The sequence below is a fragment of the Diadema antillarum genome, unplaced genomic scaffold (genome assembly GCF_040938485.1).
Source record: "Diadema antillarum isolate AM-2024a unplaced genomic scaffold, OU_Dant_1.0 seq00000382_RagTag, whole genome shotgun sequence".
NCBI lineage: Eukaryota > Metazoa > Echinodermata > Echinoidea > Diadematoida > Diadematidae > Diadema > Diadema antillarum.
In genome coordinates, this window is record NW_027271380.1 from 1250260 (window position 1) to 1266935 (window position 16676).

Sequence of the window (16676 nt, forward strand, 5' to 3'; positions counted from 1 at the left end):
CATTTGCATATTCACAGTGACTGCTCAAGAACTGTATTGTGAAAATTAGCAGAACTTTGCAATTTTGTTAACATCCCCTCTTTTTATCCAATTTTGATAGAATTTTCACCATTGTGCTTGTAATAAGCATAATATTTATAATAATGATTCTGTAATATTTTATGACAAGCTTCATTATACCCCCGCCAAACGAAGTTTGAAGGGGGTATATAGGAATCAGCGGACGGTCGGGCGGTCGGGCGGTCGGGCGGTCGGGCGGTCGGGCGGTCGGGCGGTCGGGCGGTCGGTCGGTCGGTCGGGCGGTCGGGCGGTCGGTCCGTTGCAAATCTTGCGTCGCGAACTACTTCCTCAGTTTTCAACCGATTCCCATAAAACTTGGCACAGATGTGTGCCTTGGGTTGTAGATGTGCAAGACGTATTTTTTGACAGTACCCAAAAGTACGTTGCCATGGTAACGGCATATTATGGGCAAAAATGGGTACAAATCTTGCGTCGCAAACTCCTCCCACAGTTTTTGATCAATTTTTATGAAATTAGGTACAGATGTTCATCTGAATATGTTAATGTGCAAGACACATATTTCCGCAGTGGCAAAAAGTGCGTTGCCATGGTAACGGCATGTTATTGGTAAAATATAGGGCAAAATGCTTCATGGCAAAACTGCTTCATCAGTGTTCTTCCAATTCTCATGGAATTCATATTAAATGTTTGTCTTAGGATATAGGTCAGCATGACATATTTCTTGACAGTGACAAAAAGTATGTTGCCATGGTAACAGCTCACATATTATGAGCCAAAATGATGGAAAATTTTGTGTTGCAAACTACTTCCTCAGTTTTTGCCCAATTTCCATGAAACTTGGTACAGATGTGTGCCTTTGGTTGTAGATGTGCAAGACGCATTTTTTGACAGTACCCGAAAGTACGTTGCCATGGTAACGGCATATTAATGGCAGAAGATCAAGGAAAGATCTTGCGGATTGAACTACTTCCTCTGTATTCGACTGAAGCTCATGAAATGTGGCACACACATTGGTCTTGGTGGGAAGATGTGCAAGACATATTTTTTGGACGTGTCAAAAGCTGCGTTGCCATGGTAACGGCATATTAATGGCGGAAGATCAAGGAAAGATCTTGTGGATTGAACTACTTCCTCAGTTTTTGACAAAAGCTTATGAAATATGTGGCACACACAATAGTCTTGGTGGGAAGATGTGCAAGACATATTTTTCGGATGTGTCGGAAGCTGTGTTGCCATGGTAACGGCATTTAAATGGCAGAAGATCAAGAAAAGATAATTCCTCGGGTAAGACTGTCGTCACGGGGCGGGGGTATTAATCACCTTAAGTGATATTTCTAGTATTTTATTCTTTCTTTTTAGATTAACTTTCAGCTGGTCTGGAGTTCCCCTTGAGTATTACATGTACCAGTGTCACTGATATTTTGTAAACAATGGAACAATGCTAAATTTGGAGTAATTATGATTCCAGAATGATTGGAAAAAAAATCTCTGAGTGGACAATAGTGCTAGGATATACCAATCAATGAACCATCTTTTAACATGGCAAAGTGTGTTCACAGATATCTAGGCTGTTACATTATGATATTTCAAAACTTTTGTGTGCATTGCTGTTTTGTCATCCATTAAAGCTTTCCCTTTGTGTTTGTCATTTTGCCTCCGATGAAGATTCTGCTATGGTTGAAAGCTCAGGCCCCTTTTGACTCCAGTAAATATTGTGATACAGATGAGTCAGTTGAATTGACCTGAATACACATACACTATAGTCTATACATTATCTTCTAGATGCTTGACTGCAAACTGAATTTATTCCTGATTCCTGAAACTGTGTTTCCCAGGTGATAGGCTTTCTTCCTGTTTTTTAGATAAAAATATATCAAATATGTATATTAGAATGTGATGGGGTGTACATCGTTGGAAAGGTTGGAATCTGAATGGGTCATTCAAACAAAAATCAGGAAATTGATGTTTGGTGATTCTCTAAAGGCTGTCATGGTAAACGGTTGCATGTCATTGTGTAACAACTCATGTATGCCATTGCCCCAGTGTATGGTCTGTGTTATGTGACTGTAGAAATCATAAGTTTTTAATAGTCCATTGCTTTAAGTATGCAACTAGCCTCATGGATGATTTTCAGCTTGGATTTAGGGTGCAATTAAATGTTGTGAATCCTCATTGACAGCACTGAACATTTGAATTGTATTTTTTTAAGAATAAAATTCCTCAAGTGACTGATGATATCATCATTCATAGCATAAATGCATGTCATGCTTGCCTTGTGTACTGTATTTCTTGTTGCACATGCAAATTTGTCATCTACATGTACAAGTGTATAAGTGAACATTGCTTAATTTTGGGCAATAAGCATACTCCAGTTGTATAGCCCAAGGATGCTTCCATTTTGTAGACCAGACTAAATTGGTTGATTTAGCTTCAAATGCTGGAAAGAGATAATACTGTGTCTAGGATATACCTAAATGAGGTTTGCGGGGCAATTGTAGTTGGTATTTTGATCGGTCGTCACAGTCAGCGGGCAAGTGTAGTTGGTATTTTGATCGGTCGTCAAGGTCAGCGGGCAATGTTAGTGGGTATCACCCTTCTTCAGGGTTTCGCCGTTCACTTTACATGTAAACATTCCGGTCAATCACGAAGAGGAGACATTCACAAATCAGGAACACACGCACCGCAGAAGAACGCCAATAAATCAACTCATAGGCCCTACAAGGTCGACCTCTTCCACCAGCACTAGGCGTCAAACAATGATGAGTCCATTTGTGCTCAATAACTGCACAGTGACAACTATTACAACTCTCCAAATTGAAACAGAAGCAAAAACAAAGTGTAAATAATTCAGAGGTTTGAAATTCGCCTGTTATAACTATGTAATATGTATCTTGGAAGTTGGAGATGAATGGTGTACATTGATGAACAATTTTGCTACTATTCGACATGTTGGTGATGATCTACAGGTAAGTCAAATGTGGCTTGATATATATCATAGTGTATAGCCGTATTCACATACATGTACTTTCCTAATTTACCTAGGGGATTGGTGATAATTATGATATTGACTGGCCTTGAGGGAGATACCAGAAAATATTGCCCGCACTGAAAGAATAATATTCTTTCAGTTTGGGCAATAATTTCTGGTATCTCCCTCAAGGCCAGTCAAAATCATATAAACATTTCAGATATCTCTGCCTTGACAACAGATTTGGCCTACAGTCTTTGAGATCAAGTCCCAGTAGAGCAGTGAATACATGGAAAATTAGAACACTTCAATGAAGTTAGAAAAATATCCGACAATCCTTAAAAAAGTTAAGAATTTCCAAAGTTTTTATTAAATATAAGTGTGTTGTATTGTCATAACTGAATAAGAAGGCTACAACAATAAGTGACAAAGATATGATGAATAAACAAAGAGATTTCCATAAAATATTTCAGTTTGTGTAATATTCTTCCTACCTTTTGAAGGAGGTAAGTCAAATTCTCTGTCATCATGTCAGAAATTATACCTTACTTCATCTTGTTACCAAGATGTGAACTGCGGTAGCCTTCCTATCAAGTGATGGCAGCACCAAAACTTTTGAATGGATTGTCCAATTTTACTCAAACTTCACTGACGTGTTCTACTATCATTATCACTGGATCCACATTATACATTTGCAGTAAATTCCCTTTCATGAGAATTGACATCTGCCTACACAGCGAACAGAAACAAGAAGATTCATTTAGGTTGAAATTAACCCTAACTAGGCCAGGCTATTTAGGTAGATGATAGAGCGGGTGGGGGGGGGGGGGGGGGGGGGGGGGGGGCTCCCAGGCCCCCCTCCAGATCTCGGCCGTCGACCGCGCGATCGCGACGAAAATTGGCACACACATTGCCTATGACGTAATCTAAAGTACCTTGAAGTTAATTTTTTTTTATTGTCATTTATGCTAAATTGTGCTAATTTATGCATAATGATGCCTGAAATCAATTTGGTGTAAATCACTAAATAAAGCTCAAAACAGGCACATTTTTGTGTAAATATTCTTTTTTTAGTGTCCTTAGCAATTGCCTGTAAGCACAGTTTGCATTGAAATTGTACATGAATTCACGTTTTTGAGCAATTTTTGGTCTGACACGCACGTACATATTTATGCGCAACTTCGGAACCGCGCGCCCGGGCATCGCAAATTTGGTGTCAAAAGATGCGGGAGAATCGAAAGAAAAAAGTCATGAAATGTCGCGGCGATAGCTTTTCGCGATAGCGATACATCGCGCGGAACGTCGAGGGGGGTGGGCCGGGGGGGGGGGTCGGAGGCCCCCCCCCCCCCCCCCCCCCCACCTCTACCCCCACCCCATCCCCGGCCTAGTTAGGGTTAAGCTATAATAGAATTTGAGTTTCCCATGTTTTCATGAAACTAATGCCTAGTATAGGCTGACACCACCACCAATACTATACAATCCCTTTAATGGTGAGAGCAAAGGAGAATGATGATGATTTTGGGAAAGAGATAAGTTAGACAGAGGAGCTGTTATATGGCTCAATGGTTGACCACAAACTCTCAATAAACTTGAAAGCCCTATGAGGATCGGGCCCCGGTAGGCAGTAGAGGAAGTGCGACATATGTAAAGACAAGACGCAAATATTCGCGTTACTAGTAAAAGTCCTTCAAACATTCAGAAGGGAGTTGCCCGATTGTTGGTTCCGTACGTATAATACATGTACTTGTTTTATCGCAAGCATGAAAGTGATCCCATCTACTGCAGGCCATACAAAAACTTAATCCCGTAACTCCATTTATGAGCACAAATGTCGAAGAACATGGAGTGTGGAAGAATGTGAAATAGTTTTGAATTTGCAGCAAACATACTCTGTGTCAACGCTCTTATAATGAATAAATTCACAGGGAAAAGACGAGAAAACTGAAAAAAAAACCAACATCATTTAGGCTTGATGGGGCACTGACAGAAAGTAGAATGTATTAAAAGAACCTTAATTGTGGAGTAGGGTTGGGTGCGAGGGGAAAGCACGATGAGGCATTGAACTCAGAAAGCTCCACTAACAAGTAGAACTTGCAATCACGTCACAAAACAAGGTCCAGGGTTATTTTCATATTGAACATCTTTCCAATTTGTGTTTGATGTAATAATTAAGATATGCATGCGGTTGTGTTTCACGTCTACATTGTTCTGGTGTAAATACTTCGTAAAACTATATAACATCCACTGGAAGAGAGATGAAAAGGGAAATGCTAATGCTAATCCTCATTCCATATTGCTTGAGACACTTTTTTTCTTAGAGAATTCTAAGAAAGGAAGGGGATAGTTGCGCATCCTCTGACTCTTTTTTCCCTTCTCCCCTTCCCCCGTCTTCCTACTTCGTTCATATTATTGTCATCATCGTCACCATTGCCGTCAGACTTTTTTTTTTACAGACTCATTTTTTCCGTAGTATCATTTTTTTTTTCATAATCCAATCTTCCCTATGAAAGAAAAATAGAAGACAAACATTAAAATCCAAAAGAGCGCCAAGCGGAATTCTCCCCGCGCTCGTATAGTGAGGCACCGCGCCGTATTCCCTGGGTGATGCTGACCTAATCCACGCCCGTCGCTCCCCATATGACGCACTCTGAGACGGTAAGAGCCTCCCAGTCTCGGAGAGAGAAACAATAGTCTGGGCCGTGGGAGCTGGAGCCCCAGTGCGATTCCCGCGAGCTTCCAGCGCAATGACACCCAATTTCCCGTCCTCAGTCTGGGCCAGATATCGAAGGAAATCGAGCTAATACCATCCAGAGAGAGGCGACGCAGGATGCGTCCTACATAATCATCTGGGGGAAAGAGGAGACTAATAAAAAGTGAGTGTGTGTTTGTGTGTGTGTACGCTCGAGAGGAATGAGATAGAGAGGCAGAGGGGCTGGAGGAGGAAGGGGGGGGGGGGGGAGGGAGGACTCGAAGAGAGAAGTTGTTTGATCGATATTGATAATTTGTAGCATATTCAATACCACCCACCAAAGTGACCTTTGCCTTCCTTCAAACTGTCGGCAATCTTCTCCCCAAGGTGCTGCGATTGCCAGTATTAAGTCACTGCCACGCCCCCGTATACGCCATCTTAATATCATCCACAGTACAATATGTCGCCTCTTTCCTTCTGTGACATTTTGTACCCCCCCCCCCCCCCCATTTCCTTCTTTTCTCGTGCGTATTGACACGTTAACGGAAGTTAAAGATTCGAAAAGACAAATTCAGCGTTCGCGTCGATTTTCTCGCTCCCGACGCGCCGACTGCAAATGATGTATCGACATCACAAAAATGCACACCCGCGCTGCACAAAAATCGTATTAAGCTCGTCCTCCCCAAAGACCCAGGAAACGGATTTATGGACTCATATCAATATCAGCTTGATCTTCTCGCTGCGTCGAAGCTAAAACATGGTAAAACCCATATTACTTCCGTCGTCACGTGCACCGCCAAGTTTGCGTAATGATTCGTTATCCGCTTAAACGCGACAGTGACGGGTTGTCTGTCCCTGCAATTTTGTCATCTTACCCTACTTTTTAGTTGCTAGGCAACGATATTTTTTTCTTTTCTTATGAAACGAATTAATAATGTTTAGAATAGTTCGAAAAATATACGCAATGTCTTAAAATTACTTACATGTATTTCTACTGCACGGAAAGTCACTATACGGAATGAACAATATTGTGCAGATAACTATGATTCCTCCAAGTCATATACATGATGATGACCACCGCTTGTCTGGTTAGTCCTATCTTACCTGGTCACTAATATCGGAATCACGAAGCGCGAAAAAGAACAATGAATATCAAAGAACCACAACTCCATTGCTTTCATTATTTTCATCTGATAGGATAATCTATAATTGAGTGTGTGTGAGCATGTGTGGGAGAGTGAAGGGTTCATTGTGTACTGTGACGTAGGTGTCATGTGTGTGTGTGTGTGTGTGTGTGTGTGTGTGTGTGTGTGTGTGTGTGTGTGTGTGTGTGTGTGTGTGTGTGTGTGTGTGTATGTGTATTACGCACCAAAAACAATGCATGTATTTCAAACGATTTTATACTGTTGCGACATTGTACGATTATCATAGAGAGAACAGCCAACATACTCACACAGTCGATCGGGCATTGTGACCGAATTCGGCTTTCGCCTAACTTCAGGGTTATTCCCGGACATTAACACCTTAAAAAAGTCCTGCAATTCTAGTTTGATGTATTCTCTTAAAACTACATCATTTCATTCAAACGTGACATCATCATAAGAAAGCCTGATTAATTTCCTTAACAATGACGACTCACTACAATTGACGACATTTATAGGAGAAACCATTCCCCACCATGTCCACTCGATGAGAAGCAATTCATCACCGCTGTTAGCTACAGTATACATAAAGTCACTATTGCCTTTTCCATCAGTCATCTTTTACTTTTAACGAGTCTACCCCCGTGTTCCGCCATTCTCTTCTTTCACAGTTGACCTCATATTCCAATTTCAAGCAGTGACTGATACAAACAACAACAAGTTTTAGGCCCCCTACATCTTGTACGCCGACGAAGATCGTCAACAAATTCTTTTGTTTTTTGTTTTCCTTTGCTACCGAAGTATTCATATGCATCTCTAGGGTTCGGGTGACGCCCCGATACCCTTACTTCACTGCATTAACACCATAGTTTACGTTACAGATTTACATAAGCGTGTGAATACATACTAGTAATATTCTATATACTTGGAGCGTTTTGAAGTAGGCGTATGAATACTCAATATCACTCGAAGGGGTTCACCTCACCACGTACTACAGCCTCCTCTGAGCTCTCTTTGGATGGATTGGTGGGTTGGATGGATTGGTGGGTAGGTGGTGGAGAGGTTTTTACCTCCGTGGATTGAGAGTCCCCCTTTTCCCATAATGGGTGGATCCTTCCCATGTGTCGTACACTAGTACCAAAGACCCTATAGATCTTTGCTAGTACTCTAAGAAATGGCGTGCTCAAGAAGACGCCGCTGGATGGGGTATATGTTCTGTATTCGGGGAAAGCATTTTTAAATACCTCGTTGTTTTGAGGAGGACAATGTTTCTTCGACGTCACGGGCGGAATATTTCTACACGTATTACTCACAAAAATTTCGAATGTAACTGATAATGATGAAGTAACTTTGATACATACCGGCAAATCAACGTCGATCTCCACTCCATCATTTTCCATATAGTTGGTCACACTATAGTTTAACTTTGACTTCAAAGTTGAGTGTCTGTTTCAGTTAACAACCATATTTTATAAACAAGGTGTAATTTAACCATGGCTCATTTTGAGCAGACGAAAAAAAAAAACGAATTCGCATGTACATTTCATCCTCTTGAGACTGAGAAATATATGGAATGTCAGGTCTCTTTAATAGCTAAGCAAACCAAAGTTTTTAAGCTCATTAGTATTTGTTTTGACCGTATATGTGACATGTTTTTAATAACTGTTTAAATACAACTATTCTAAAGTACTGTTTTGTTTTGTTTTTCATTTTCAACACTTGGTCAACGATATCACTGATTTCAACAGGGCGTTTTCTTCCTAGAACTATTGTTTGTTGGTATCTATGAAATGTGATTTTCCATCTATGATTGTACAGGACCATGTCAAATAACATTCACTTGCTGATCTTCTTAGACTGTCAAATGTATGTTGAGAAGAATGAATGATTGAATGAATAAATAAATAAATAATAAAATAAATAAATAAATGAATAAATGAATAAAAAAACCTAATAATAAAATAAATAAATAAATAAATAAATAAATAAATAAATAAATAAATAAATAAATAAAACCAGAAAGGATAGTCTGAATGTTTGTGTGTGTGTCTGTGTGTGTGTGTGTCTGTGTGTGTGTGTGTGTCTGTGTGTCTGTGTCTGTGTGTGTGTGTATGCGCTCGCGGTTTTAAGGGATGGTATAGTTATGATTGAGATTGAGATTCAGGTTTTAACTCTTGCAAGATAATTAGAAATCACACCTATATGAAATAATAAAGAGCATACAATCTTAAGAGAAATTACAAATTTATTTAAAGAAAGTGAGTTTTACAAACTTAAGGCTGAGATATTGAAAAAAGTAAAGCAAAGTGGTCCTGATAAAAGGTGGGACCCTGTCTTCCCTTCTCTCACTCTTGTTAGAGGATGTTGCTATTCAATACAGACGCTACCACGAGCAAGTACGTACCAAGTACGTGTGTGTATCAAAAGGACATTATTTTGTTGATATCAATAAAACATGCTTCAAATTCATTGATATTTCAGTATGCAAGCGGGTGTAATTCCAGAACGTGCTGCTGTTGTTCGTAACTTGTATAATATATACATATTTGTTTGAATTCTACGAGCAGATATTGCGTCAGTAAACTGACCTCACGTCGCGACAAACGCGATCGCTACGTTGTGTATTGAGGTCAATAGGGAGCTTTAGATTTTAGACGCGCGGACGTTCAGAGGGGAAAAAAAACATGATCTGAGCGTGCGCAGTGGCGTGCGTCAACTTGACCCGCGCTACTGCGCACGCTCGGACCATGTTTTTTTTTTTCCCTTTGAACGTCCGCGCGTCTACAATCTAAAGCTCCCTATTGTCGTTTCGATGTTGGAATGCACATATTGCCGCCCAGTTTTTTTATCGCCACAAGGGAATGTTTCACGCACTAATTTGTCCACCTGATTATATTGCATTGATGATAGACAGATAACCACTTCATTTGTGTTCTCCTGAGCTTGAAAACCCAAGCCTAAACCCAATTATCATGAAGAATTGTATAGGCCCTACCAATGATATTGTAATTTATGAATTATCTGTACTCATAGTCGATTTATATGTTTGTTTCTCTGGTTAATAAACATTGTAAAGCGTTTAGAAACATTTCTGTCATTGACGCTATGATAGGTTCCTCATGTTATTATTACATGTATTAATACATGTATTGCAATTGCAAGCAAGGCATCGCGATAGTTACGAATTACACCATTGTATGTTGGATAACAATCCTAGTTACACAACTGATCTGCGGCAGTTTGCGACCATTTGGTCGCACAGCAGGCTGCAATTGGCTTTAATTGTCATCGATCTCACCAGGTCGCAAGAAGACATTCACAAATGCAACAGCTGTCATTCAAGAAAAGCGACTAGAAGAGACATTTGCACGAATAAAAGTGACATTTGCTCGTGGTCGTGGGTTCACAATATTGTACAGTATTATATAAGCGTTCCACGAGTGATTGCGATTTGCTTGACGCCAATCATGTAAAACATGTAGTCGCACGTACGACCAATAATTGGTCGTACCAGTGGACGTGAGACTATATGCGATCGCTCGTGCGATTGAACGAATCCGGTGCGAGTGGCGTGGGGTACAAGCCCGCCCCCCCCCCCCCCCCCACCCACCCACATGACCGGACCCGGTAGTCACTCTCAAGTTGGACTTCATAATAGTCAAGATATGCCAAAGAAGAAAGTTACATTTAAAGAAGAGGAAATAATTGTTAGAGGAGGGCGCCCTGCTGTAGAGGATCAAGTGATCAACAAGAGAAAGTTCTTGTACACACCGTTTGTTTGGCACGAGCGAGAGACACCCTGCCTTTGCCTTGTGCGTTGTTGATGGGGCCGAAGATGCAGCAACCTCACGATCCTGTGAGATTCTTAATGAGCAGCATGGCAGCATTCACATGCAGTACCCTTCTTCATTAACCCTTCGTGTGCTTTGAGTGCCGACTGGCATATAACACCTGTGGCATTGCAAACGTTGTCCAAAAGTCCCTGGAAGAGAAAGGGTTAAAGACAGAGATTGTCCTGCAGGCTGCAGCTCATCTAAATAGTCCCTCTGTATAGAGGTCTATACTCCCTTCACTTGCATGCAGTCGTGCAACGGTCGTGTAAGCTTTGATGCCATCGGTCATGCAACAGTCTCATGGTCTTAATAGGCCTACAATCGTCAATAAGACCCACTCGCAAGACCATGGAGGTATATATGAGACATACCTCCTTGGCAAGACTAGTCTCTATTACTTTGCAGGGGGCAGCTACAGTGGAGGGATTATACGACCATGAAAGAGAAGCTTTGGCCCAGACTCCTTTCCGACCGACAAGGGTTGTTGCTTGCAAACTAAGTCTCTATAGGTATCTAGCTTACGTGCGAATGTTGCACGACCTCTAGCCAACCCAATGCGACTATCAAGTCGTGCGAACTCTTGCATCAAGTTGTGCAAAGTTGTGCAACCACACTCTTACAACAATCGTACAACTGGTCGTACGACGTGATACGAGTGAGTCGATATCATATGGCTTTTGAGCATTTTGAAAGTTCAGATTGCGACCACATCACGACCGCCTCAGGTTCGTGCAACCGCTTGCAACGAGTTGGAGTGCTCGCAATTAAGACACCAGACCATTTGTGAAAGGGGCTTATAATTAAATGACTTGAAATGGCATTTTGCTAATCGATCAGGCCTAGCAGTGGCGGATCCAGGGAGGACCGCAACCGGCGCACGCCCCCCCCCCCCCTTTATTTTTTGTTGAAACAAGAGAAATAAAAAGAAAAAAATGGGGGAGGGGTGCGTGCGCCCCCCTTTTATTCTGTACACGCGCCCCCTCTTTACAGAATTCCTGGATCCGACCCTGGGCCTAGGCAGATAGGGCCAATTGCTTCGTATGAAAAACGAAATGATTGATGCTAACCTCGTGTAACAGAGGTGTCTCGGTCTCGTTGGCCGAGCAATGCGCTTTCCACGAAAAGTTGCATCACGGTCCAAGCCCTGCCGCTGCACATGTGTCCTCGTAGCAAGGTACTAGTCAGGAGCACCCCTCAGCACGAAGGTGAGGCAATGAATATCAATTGATCTGGCTGATGTAGCATGTGTGCACCGTAAAGTGGCAGCAAGGCTGGAGTGCTCTCCAGGGAGAAGAGTGAGAACCATATGTATAGACAGGTTTCGTATACAGGTAGGCAAGTTTCATTCCATTGGCAGGGGTAATAGGACGGGGTTTTTTTAACATAAAACGCGTTGATATTGTTTAAGGACGATTGGTATATAATAGTACACTTTTATGAAGTACATTATACATTGTACATCTGAAGTTATACCCACGTATTTGTCTATCCACCTATTTATATGTCTCTATTGACTATACCTATATCTATTTATCTATCTATTGGTGTACAATCACGTAGGTATACATGTATTACAGATAGAAAAAGATATTGTTTTTCTCGTACAGCTGTAATAATAAATCCATAATCCTTTGCTATTCTAGGAACGTGTTTACCGCAGTTTTGCACCATAAATAGCATGTACAGTCGAACAATTCTTCGTAGACGAGAGAAAGAACAAAAACACACCGGCACCACCACCACAAAGGCATTCCTGTAGCACATCATCCGATCTATTTCACACTCTAAGTTCACATCGCAGGTGTAAATCTACTACAATACTGTATTCTCAATGCGTAATAACCACAGTGGTGCTCGCCGGACCAAGTCGCAACCAAAAACAATCACGAATACATGTATATATTATGAAATAATAAATGTAATACTATGCAATGATTTCCCCTCATAATCACCATTTAGGTGTACCATCTTCGGATAAGACAAAACAAAAAGTGGCGATATCTTGCGGATCATATCTATTCATCAAGCGTCTTGTTGTCGGCCCTCGGGCGACGTCGTGTCCCGTTTGCCTAACACTCCTACCGCTCAGCGAGTCCCGCCATGCATAATTCAGCCCGACACACGGTTGTTTTGCATGATGCAGCAATTTCCACCAATTTCGGTTTTGGAGGGGAAATTAAAACGAGGCTACAATCAGATGCGTCACATGGGGCTAATATACTGATGGGAATAATTCCCCTTGCCAGAGAGACGTATAAAAGCAAGAATAAGGAAAGAGAAATGAGAAAGAGAGAGCTGGTAAGAACGGGAGATAGGATGACCAAAGTGAAAGAAAGGTGGGTGAGGGGGGGGGGGGGGGGCAATTTTGTACATGTCTGGCATATGCGTTTTATGCCCAAGTTTTCATCCTCTGTAGCGAGATAAATTTCCCCCCGTTCTGCTCATTTCTTCTCCTCCTCCAGTCCGTGGGGATGAAGTAGGAGCGCTATCGAGGGAGCCGTGGGGCCGCCGCAAATTTGTGTTGACGTAAATGTCATATTTTGCATATTCCACTCCCTCTACGCCGGCTTATATCACTTTCTCCTGTCACCAATGTCTGACGCCAGTGGGGATACACACGTCCGCACGCGTACACACACGCACACTCACTCACTCACTCACTCAAGAGAAGAGTTCTATGATTGCAATGTACAAAATTGGGTTAAAAGAACGAATGTTACGCAAATGAAAACCCCATGTTGTAACAGACACTATGAGACATCCCGTTTCCTTTCCGCCATCGTGCAAAAAGAAGAAGAAAAAAAACCAACAAAAACACACAGGCGCTTGTCAGTGTGTTAACCTTTCCCCTTCTCTCCATTTTTTTCTTCTGTCTCACTCTCTGTTCCTGCATCTTCTTCTCTATTCTGTAAATCTTTCATTCACTCTTTCCAGCACTCCATTATCTATTCATTCATCTATCCATCATTTTTTATATGTTTACAGTGTCCTCTATTCATCCTTTTATCTCTTTATATCTATTACATGTACATCATTTCATTTACTACATTGCATTTACCTCTATGTATACATCACATCTTCCCATGTATCCCTCTCCATCTCTCTCTCTCTCTCTCTCTCTCTCTCTCTCTGGTACATTTGAGGCACATACACGTGCATTTCCACAACAGATACAGGATCTCAGTTGTACCAGTACTTCATGAGAAATTCATTGATCATTAATGAGGTCTTACCGCATAAAATTACAAAGCCTAACAAAATCATTGGCTGATGAAATATATCTAAGTAGGCATACATCAAGCAAATTTCTGTATATGTGTCAAAAAAAAGTGTAAATGCAGAAATAGATTAAATTTCTGACTGATTCTACACTAAAGCATTTTATGTCATGTATCAAAATTCTACAGTCCCTTGACTGTATGCCCCCTCGAGACATGGCAAATTTGAAAAATAAATGCTAAATGTCCTGAACATAATTTTCAAATTAAAAATGAGACAAAATAACAAGAAAATCCATGCATTTGTTAGCATTTATTTTAATCGTACACATGAGAAATCTAACTATGAATTAATCATAACTCACCTTGTACAGAATACTGATTGATGATGGATGATTATCCACCAAAAAACAACAACAAACCATTACACATATTTTGATAAGAAATATTAGTTATATACATCACCAGTACAATTTATAGTACAGCCATCTTGGGTGAAAAATCAGGATCACAAACATTCTGATGTCCTTTTGCTCTTTGCAGCTAAGACTATTACAAAAGAAGTACTCCCTGAGTCAAAAAGGGGGATATTGATGTCAACGTGCAGTTATTATGCCAACTTTCTTAACTTCACCTACTTTAAAGGACAAGTCCACCTTCATATAAATAAGGATTGAGAGAATGCAGCAATATTAGTAGAACACATCAGTGAAAGTTTGAGGAAAATTGGACAATCCGTTCAAAAGTTACGAATACTTTAAGTATCTGCGCAGTCACTGCTGGAAGAGAAGACTACTACAGTGTATGATGTCACATGCATACAACTATATAAGGAAAATAAAAAGAGAATTTCACAAAACTTTACTTTTTGAATAAAGTGCACATTTCTTCGACTTGCTACTGACGTATGTTAAGGGTAATATTATTCCCCCTGCCTTCTGAAAGAGAGAAGTCGAGTGTTCTTTTGTTATGCGAGAAAAATGGAAATATGTTGAATTTTCTTTATTCTTTCTTTATATCGTTGTACTCATGTGACATCACAAGCTATAGTAGTCTTTTCATCCAGCCGTGACTGAGCAGAAACTTCAAAAATTCATAACTTTTGAACGGATTGTCCGATTTTCCTCAAACTCTCAATGATGTGTTCTACTAATATTGCTGCATTCACTCAACTCACATGTCTATGAAGGTGAACTTGTCCTTTAATACACGTGGTTATGCATTTTATTTCATATGCTTTTTTTCCCCATTACTGCTGATGATGCAAGCCTACTTATGCACCATACTACCTAAATGTCCTTTTGTAATGAATGTTGACACATTTATAACTAGTGTATGCTATTCTAGGCTATGTATACCATACAATCACATGCCCTATATTTGTCTATGATCATTTGCAGAACAGGGTAACTTTGTGAAATATGAATCTGTATCAGTAACAACTATACAACCCCAGTACAGGTACACACTTAATATTGTAATTGTGTACTCCGTTTAAGTACAGTTGCAGTTCATATGTTTGTAGCTAAATATAACAAGAGTTATGATGACATATGATTTCTGTAACACTACCACGGTTATTCTTATGATAGAGAGAGTGTTAATCAATGCAACATGTACAAAATCAATCATGATACAGAAGTAAGCAATGAATGTTACACAGTTTTTGCTTGAAACGTTGTCAGTTCAGTTCATTGTTCAGTCGAGCAGTGCCATCACAATGAACTCTTTGTTACGGGAAACTCCTTGGGACCAGTTAAATGACAGCTGTACTTTGATGATATCTTACTATTATATTTCTACACAAGGGTTTAAAAACAATAAATTAACAAAGAAACTCTGAATTTGGGGGCATAAAAATCACTTTGTTATATCATATCGAGAGTTCATCATATCCCTGTTCTTTATAACAAGATGAAACTGTAGCAACTCATTTCATCACAGCTGTAATGAAGGATAGGCATTAGAAATTGATGAGCTTGATAGCAAATTCGAAACAGGTTAAGCACCATTTTCAAATATTTTAAAGTAAGTTCATCATCAGACAGAGCAAAATAAAACTTATCCCCTGATACTTCACTTGTTGCATACAAAGTTTAAGAATATCTCATATTTTCTTATCATTTCCTAAGTTTTTTCTCAGGTATAATCACAAATATCTCAACTTGACGAGAATGGAGTTAACTCGCTTTGCAATCAAATTCTTCATTTTTGAAAGAAATGTTCAGTGATATATCGTCGCTGGGGTGACAAGACCTTGTATCTGCAATTTTGGTGAAAATGACTTTTTTTGATTAATGGTCAAATAATCGGTTCAGTGATGTCCTGTCCAAATTCTAACTGTCTTACCCAGAAAATGAAGCCACCACGGCATGTCCAAGGAAAGGCTATCCCATTCGCTATAGTGCTTTGGCCGCCATGTTTTTTGGCTCTCCTGAACATTTGACATTTTGTAGATACGAGCTCTTGCCGCCCCAGCAACGATATTGTCTAAATATTCTTTACTACATGATAACACTATACAATCTATAGACCCCATTCAGATTTGGATAAGGTACCCTTGCCATTGGTAAACTACAAATGTTTTATAATATTTCAAAAGACCACATAGGATATTCTAACACAGCCTCAAAATAAATGGGTATGAGTGAGCATGAATTCTAATTCAAATGATGAATTATTTCTTCAATGTCGCTGCTTAAATTCTGCATTAGCTCTCAAGCTAAATTTCTCTATGCCACATTGGGACATTCATATCTCATGTTTTCTAAGATTACTGTCACAGAACTTTTACAAGTTTTATTT